A 7,937-nucleotide genomic window follows, 5' to 3' on the forward strand; every position below is an offset into this window, starting at 1 on the left:
CCCAACTCCACCAGATCCCTCAGTGCTGGCTCAACCCGACTCTTCAACCCCTCCAGGGATGGGGACTCCCCCCCTGCCCTGGGCAGCCCATTCCAACGCCCAGCAGCCCCTTCTGCACAGAAATCCTTCCTCAGAGCCAGCCTGACCCTGCCCTGGTGCAGCTTGAGGCCATTCCCTCTGGGCCTGGCGCTGGGTCCTTGGCTCCAGAGACTCATCCCCAGCTCTCTGCACCCTCCTGTCAGGGAGCTGTAGAGGGCCATGAGGTCTCCCCTCAGCCTCCTTTTCTCCAGACTAAACCCCCCCAGTTCCCCCAGCCGCTCCCCATCAGACCTGTGCTCCAGACCCTGCACCAGCTCCGTTGCCCTTCTCTGGACACGCTCGAGTCATTCAATGGCCTTTTTGGGGTGAGGGGCCCAAAACTGAACCCACTCAGCGAGGGGCGGCCTCCCCAGTGCCAAGTACAGGGCTCAGATCCCTTCCCTGTCCCTGCTGGCCACGCCAGTGCTGATACAAGCCAGGATGCCATTGGCTTTCTCGACCACCTGGGCACACTATTACTCGGAGGGTTATCTCTCCAACCTCTGCTGTTACAAAGAAGCGGTCAGCAGCTCAGACCTGATTCTAGGTTGAATTGCTGGAATTCTGTCAAGTTTGCCAGCCCTGGGTCGGTCTTGCCTGGTGGGAGGAGCCAGTGTGCCGGTGGGGGCTGGGTGGATGCTCAGTCAGGTGTGCTGCCGGCGTGGTGTAAGTTCTCACTGCAGCTAAACGGCATCCACTGTGCTGGATCAAAGCATGCATTTGGCATGTCTGCACTGTCTGCCTGAAGTAGGATGTAAGCATGTGTAAATAGAGTGTACCTCGTAACACGTTAACGTTAAGCAAGCTAGCATCCCTTTTCAGTGCAAGACTAAGTTGGTGTTTAGAAAGTGGCTCTCTTTTCTTAGCTAGCATTTGCTGTAGCTTAAAATTCTTATTTGATGAGATCTGACGAGTTATTAATAGCCAATTATGCCTATGTTTTAATGTTATTGATGACCTAAAGGACAGACTGTTGAGCCGTTTCAATCCCTGTGCTCTGAAATGGATCAGAATCATTTTCTTTCTATATCAGACAACTCTAGAAGCAGCTCCTCTACCTAAAGCACCATACAGATTTTGAAATAGTTTATTCTTCTAAAATGAATGAATGTTGTTAGAAAACATACTTTGTTATCCAATGATGTCTTCACTTTCACTCCAGTTTATAGAAATACGTTTTGGGGATATTTGTAATGTTAATTCCTTGCATTTGAATCTGAGATATGGGCTCTGTAATGTATCTCCTGAGGATTAGTCTAGAAGGAGGCACGTTTATTTTCACGTTTACTTTGTTTGGATAGCTGGAGCTTTGTACACGCCCCTGTGTGTGTGCCCAGGTTCGGCCATCCTGACAGAGAGTGGTTTTCCTTACCCAAGGGGCAGTGCTGATTTCTCCAGGTATTCTAACAAGGCAACAGTTCATAACAGGCTACATTTATTTACACTGTGTTAAGAGCAGTCATGCTACAAGAAGAGTAGGAGATGGGGACTAGACAGAAACTTTTAAACCCCCAAATCTCAGCCTACAGGAATTGCAACTCATTTGAATTCAGTGAAGCTGTGGCGCCTAACTGATGGTGGGGCCCTGGAGGGTGATACTGTTACGGAAGAACAGTTTTTCACTTACTTTCTCCGTTTTAATTTATAATGGTAGCAAATTGTGGATTTGTTTCTTTACTTCCTTTGATCTAGGAGAAGACCAAGATTTCCTTCCCAACAATAAAATTATTTATAAGGGAAATGCTGTATCCCGCGGAGCTCTCTTGGGGTGATACCCTTTTGTACTGGTGTCTGCTATGTTCTGCTCTCTCCCGTGTGTCAACTGTGCTGCTGCTTATATCCAAATCTGGTTGACAGTGGGGAGAAGGCACATGGCATCATTCCTCCCCCTGTCCCGAGTGCCCTGGCTGTAAGGGGAACAGTTGGCAATAGAGGTCAAGTTTCTTTGTCAGCTGGTCAGAAGGTGGGTCCTTCCTTCCTCCCCCCACCTCCTCCCAATAAAGTCACCTAGCCAGGTGGCAGCGGATTGCAACCTCCTGCCTGCCCCGACAGCAGGAAATGGCTTAGAGCAGAGGAGATTCCAGCCCACATCTCCTCAGGAGATCTTCCCTCAGGAACATTTTTCCTGTAGGTAGAAATTTGTTCCTGAATGCTGCAAGCACTCTTACAGTTCTCAAAATGTGTGTGTGCAAAAGTGAGGCTTGAGAAGTCTTGAACCTGGTGGGGGTCTTATGGCACCTAAAGATTTTTTTCAGTGGAGACATGGGCAACTGGAAAATTTCTAGTGCGACTCTTCAGCCGTTTCTGCTGTTGGAGTCAGGTGCAGAGGGTAACTTATTCAGCATGGTAAATATGTAGTTAGGTTCCATTCTTTAACTTAAAGATAGCTGGAGGAATCTTACCCCTAGTTATATGGGTTTTAAAAAAAATATTTCTAATAATGCTACCCAAAAGATTTATTTTCCAGTTACAAGGCTTTGCCTTCATAGCACTGTTTTGACAGTACAATATTCCCAGCCAAAAAGCTTTTTGAAAAAGGTTTAAACTCAGAATACATTACATTAATTTAAAGTAAAATACACTGTTTATCTGAAAGCAAAGGTATGGAGAGGATTGGGGTTGGGGGGTTGCCTGGGGTTTTGGTTCTGCTGTTCCCACCAGACACAGCACGGAGAAGTCTGTCCATACAAGGTGGTGGAGCAGGTGCTGAGAGCTGCATTGCCTACAGAGCACCTCTGAATTTTGGTTTCCATATTCCCTGTATTCTTCCTCTGTCTCCCAAACTGCCTCTCGTCGCCTTTTCCTTTCCCCTCTCCCATTTTCCTTTGTTCACATTTATGTCTAGTTAACCTCTCATATGCTCCGTGCTGCAGATGTGACGATCGTTTTTATGCAGAAGATATAAACTGTGGGTTTACTTTTTTCCCGTTTCTTCATTCTGAAATGTTATTTTTCAGCAGAGTATGTGTGTCTCTTCCTAGAACAGCTGAAAAATTGCATTCCTCAAAACCGTTCATTGTCTGTGGCTTTCAAACAGTTTGAATCAACTCGTTACCTCAGTTAAGATTTCCTTTTCCAAAATAACCATCAGCTTTTCCAAAATATAATGGCCCTCAGGCTTGATGCTAAGGAGCAGCTGAATGGAAGCTGTCTTTGGTGAGGATGGGCGGTGCCTGCCACCCTGAGGGAACGCGCAGGACGGAGCTGTCCTGAACAAAAGGGCGACTGGTTCCATCAACAATATCTAACCATTCATTTATTTAACACCTGTATAAACAATAACAGTATTAGTTAACCATACTGGTGTCAGGAATCGCTCTGTCTCCATGCTACTTGCAGTGGTCATTTAATCACAGAACACTTGAATATTCAAGTACAAACTCCTAATGAGGTGGGAGTATATCTGATTGAACACTGTGCTGTTGGGTCACACCAGGTTGATCTGAGCACATGCTATTTAAAAATCCATAGCAAAGTTCCTTCATTCCTCTGCTGTATTTCTTTATTTGTTTTTTTTAAGAGAAAGAAAACCCTAGTCAGGATTTTCCGTTTTTATTAGCTTTAAAGCCATAGATAATTTTGTTCCTCCTGTGTCAGATTAATTCTAGCTATGTATTTTCTACTTGTTGTGACTGATGGGCTTAGTAATTTATAGCTACGGTAGTAATGTAGAAGGAGATTGGGTGCCAGGAAGAGGTTAAGAAACCAGAATTTTCATACCGTAATATTGGCAAAGCAGAGAAGACTGTTCTCCTGGGGTTTGGGAGAGAAGAGCTACGGTAGGGGCTGCAAATCCATAATGCCTCCTTTCCAAGCACTGCTCCTACTGACTTAGCTAAAAAAGCATTTAACACCCACTTTGCCTTTTCTGGTCATAAACCTTTCCAGAGTGGATATGAAATCTGCCTCACTATGTTTTGTTTTCAAAGTGCTTCTTTTCCATCCTTGAGGTTTCCATAGCAACTGGGGCTATTTGTTTAAACTGGAGCTTGTTGGCCTGTCCTCTCTGCGCCTAACTTCTGCTGAGATCTTGCAGGTATCATCTCTTCTTGGCGTGCCAGAGAGCGACTTGTGAGGGTTCTGTAGGGGCTCAGCAGCCGTTGGCTATAGAAACACTGGCCATTCCCAGAGGGCCGTTCCTTTGGCAAGACAACAGATGTGTGCTTTCTCCCCACATTGCCCTATTTGCTTTATCTCATTCTTCTGTGTAACGCTCAGCATGGCTTTGTGGAGTCATCACAAGCTCCCTTGAAGAGCAGTATAGCTGGCAGGTCTTTGGTGGCTCACACTGGGAAGGCACGTCGTGGGAGACCTAGGAGGCCTTGTTTTAGGTGAAGAAAGTGGGGTCCATATTACAGAATCCCAGAATCATCTGGGTTGGAAAAGCCCTTGAAGCTCCTCCAGTCCAACCATGAACCTCACACTGACCATTCCCAACCCCACCAGATCCCTCAGCGCTGGGTCAACCCGACTCTTCAACCCCTCCAGGGATGGGGACTCCCCCCCTGCCCTGGGCAGCCCATTCCAACGCCCAACAGCCCCTTCTGCACAGAAATCCTTCCTCAGAGCCAGTCTGACCCTGCCCTGGTGCCACTTGAGGCCATTCCCTCTTGTCCTGGCGCTTGTTCCTTGGTTCAAGAGACTCGTCCCCAGCTTTCTGCAATATTGAATTATTTTAAGCAGAATAAGGAGCAAGGAGGTCCATTGCATGGCCCAAATCATTCGATTTAGGTTTCCCAACAGAAACAAAAACTTTGTTCTGTTCATGCAGGAGATTTTGCTGGCCGAACAAGACTTAGAGCAGAGTCTTCACATCACAGGGGGTCATCCAGACAGTGCTCACTGGATCCAGGATGATGCTCAACTGAAAGTTGTTTCTGCCTATAGCTCTGTGTGCAGCTGCTTTGCTGTTCACAGGAGGGTGTTACTCATTCTGTCTCTCTCATCCCACGGTGGAGATGCCTCACAGATCCATGCTGAAGAGTGGGTTGATGTTACGGCTCATCACACAGTTCCTGGTGGCAGTCCTGTGCCCCTGGGCGTGCGTCTCCAGTAATGCCCTTGTGCCAGGGCAGCGGGGGCTTGGCAGGTAAGCTGGCCAAGCACGATCCCTTAAAGCAGAAAAGAGCAGAAAACAGGCCACTTGGAAGAACCCACAGGCTAGGAAGAGCCCCACCATTGGGTGGGATGGCAGTCGTGGCTGTGACTTGTCGCTGGCCATCGGAACCCTTGCCATTGTGAGGGGAGGGCTGCAAGGGCGACTTCTTGCCCTGAAGAGCTGAGGCAGAGAGCAAAAGATGAAGCAGGAGCCAACAAAGACATGACCCAGTGCTGAGTGATCTGGTGGAGTTGAGAACGGTCAGTGTGAGGTTAATGGTTGGACTGGGTGATTTCAAGGTCTTTTCCAACGTTGATGATTCTGTGATTCTGTGACTTGCCAGCGGGTGTACTGGCTCAGCTATACAACCCGCAGTCCCAGCGTGGTGCCCGGTTTGTTAGGCTGCAGAACTCCCCTGGTTCCCAGTATCCGCCGCTCCCTGCGTCCTGCTTTCCAGAGGTACATCCGTGCTGGGTCTCTGCACTGTGCCAAAGAGGAGGCAGCCTGCCCCCCTGGCATGGCGTGCCTTCAGCTCGGAATAGCTGGGGGGGCTTGGGAAGGAGGGGGGCCCACAAGATGCAGGCTCCTCCATTCTTTGGGAGAAGCAGGTGGGAGCGTAACAACTGGACATAGTAATACCTCGACAGTTAAATCCATGGGAGGTTAGAGGTTAACTTTACTCCAAGTGGTAGCAACCTGTACCAACAGGAATATTCAAAGCAGTCAGTCTCTTAATTTGATAAAATTACAGTTTCATTCTTTAAACAGCTGGGTTTTGTGCAATCACTGGTCTCCAGTTGTCTGAACTGCACTTTTATCTTGTATCCTCGTATCGCCGTGTCCCAAGACGTCAGCAACAGCGCTGGGAAAAGCTGACATCCCTTCTGACGCCCCTCAGGCCAAACAAGGGAAATTTAATATAGCGGTTTTCGTCAGGGAACATTTTGCAGTTCTCTCTCAAAACAATGAGTTTTGTTACTACATTTATTGTTAGTGTTGTGATGACAGCCAAACGCTGTTACCCTGTGACATGCTACTGAAACGCGGTCTTCTCACTTCAGCTATCACTTTACAATTAAAACAATTTGATATAGAGAATAAAATATTTCTGTGAGGACTGTTAATGCCTGCATACATTTTAGTCAGTACTTTGTCCTAATGGCAGTGGGCAGAAGCTTTGTGGGATTTACTGCAGCTCATAAAAAGTCAGGCAAGTTGGAAAGTGAGATATTTGAGGAGGTAGGAGCTTTGAATACACATCCTTTCTATTAACCATGTTCTATCACGAGCCCCTCACAGGTATTAATGGGTGTTTGTCATGACCTAAGCGAGGTTTGAAGAGAGCTAATGCTGTGTGCCCCACAGGCAGTGTGCCCTACGGCCCCTTGCTGGGTTCTCCACCCTTGTCACCAACCCCAGACTGTCCCTCGCTCTTGTTACTCCAGCCTTGGTTCTGCTCTTGGCCAGCCTGCGTGGCCCCGCTGTTCATCCTGCTCCCTCCCGTCGCAGCCTTCACCACCTCACTGGGAAGCTGAAATGTGGGTTTCGGTGACTTACATCACGGTGAAAATCTGCAGCATGTTTATGTCTCCAGTGTCCTCAGCCTGTGACCACACCCCTGAAATGATTTATATTTTATAAATTTATGTATAGATCTTACAGTTAATGAAAGTAACAATGCTCAGGCTTTGTTTGGCTAACACTGTGTAGCGGAATACCTTCTCTTCCAGGCTGGTCCCCAGCTAGTGAGAGGTGCCATCGGGCATGGTGAGCACCACGGCACTTGCTGGGCTGGTGGGCCTGGGCTCACAGGGGTCTGGCTAAAACTGGAGCGGCCGTGACAGGGGAGAAAGAAGCAGGAGCTGCAGGTGGAGGACAGGGAAGAGGGGGAGCCAGGTTTCAGGGACAGGCTGAGGAAGAGAGGATCATGGGATGATGCTGTCTGTAAAAAGAAAAAGTTGAGAATCAACAACTCAGCTTAATTTCCCATACTTATTACTTTAGGTTGACTTGGAAAGAATTTTTTCAGCCAAAATAGCGAACTTGTCCATAAAAATGAGAGAAACTTTTTCTCTTAGAAAGTTATTTTTTCTTGAGAAGTATCTTAAAACCTCAGTAAGTGCCAAGGTGGCACCATTTCTGTGGCAGATTGCCTGGGGGATGTAAAAAAACCTTCTGTGCACCTGTAATTCCTGCACTGAACACATCCAGTTTGAGGCATCCCTCAGAGAACTTGATATCCTGGGCAGCTGAGCACCACACAGCCCTTCCACTCCTTTCCACTCAGCGCTGGGAAGGATAAAGGATTAAACAAAAAGGCTCAGGAATGGATGAGGACAGGGAGGGGTTTCCTCACCCATTAAAACTGTCACAGGCAAAACAGACTTGTTAGGGGAAGAAAAACAAGAACATGCTTTAATTCAAACAATAACAAAACCAATGCTTCACAGAATGGGACAATGGGAAACATTACTTCATATCAAAACACCTCCCTCCACTCCTGTTTTCTTCCCGGGACCCATCTGTTGTTCCTGATATCTCTACCTCCCTCCCCAGCAGGGCAGGAGCAGGGGATGGGGGGTGTGGTCAGACCACAGCTTCTTCCTCTGAGGTCGGGGAGAAGCACTCTTGTGCATTCTGCCCCCTTCTCCCCATGGCATCCCTCTCACGGGAGACAGTCCTCCGCAAACCTTCTCCATCGTGAGTCCTCCCCACGGGATGCAGTCTTCTCGAAATGCTCTGGCATGGGTCACCACGTGCT

Source organism: Athene noctua, chromosome 6 (genome assembly GCF_965140245.1).
Source record: "Athene noctua chromosome 6, bAthNoc1.hap1.1, whole genome shotgun sequence".
In the NCBI taxonomy this organism is placed as follows: Eukaryota; Metazoa; Chordata; class Aves; order Strigiformes; family Strigidae; genus Athene; species Athene noctua.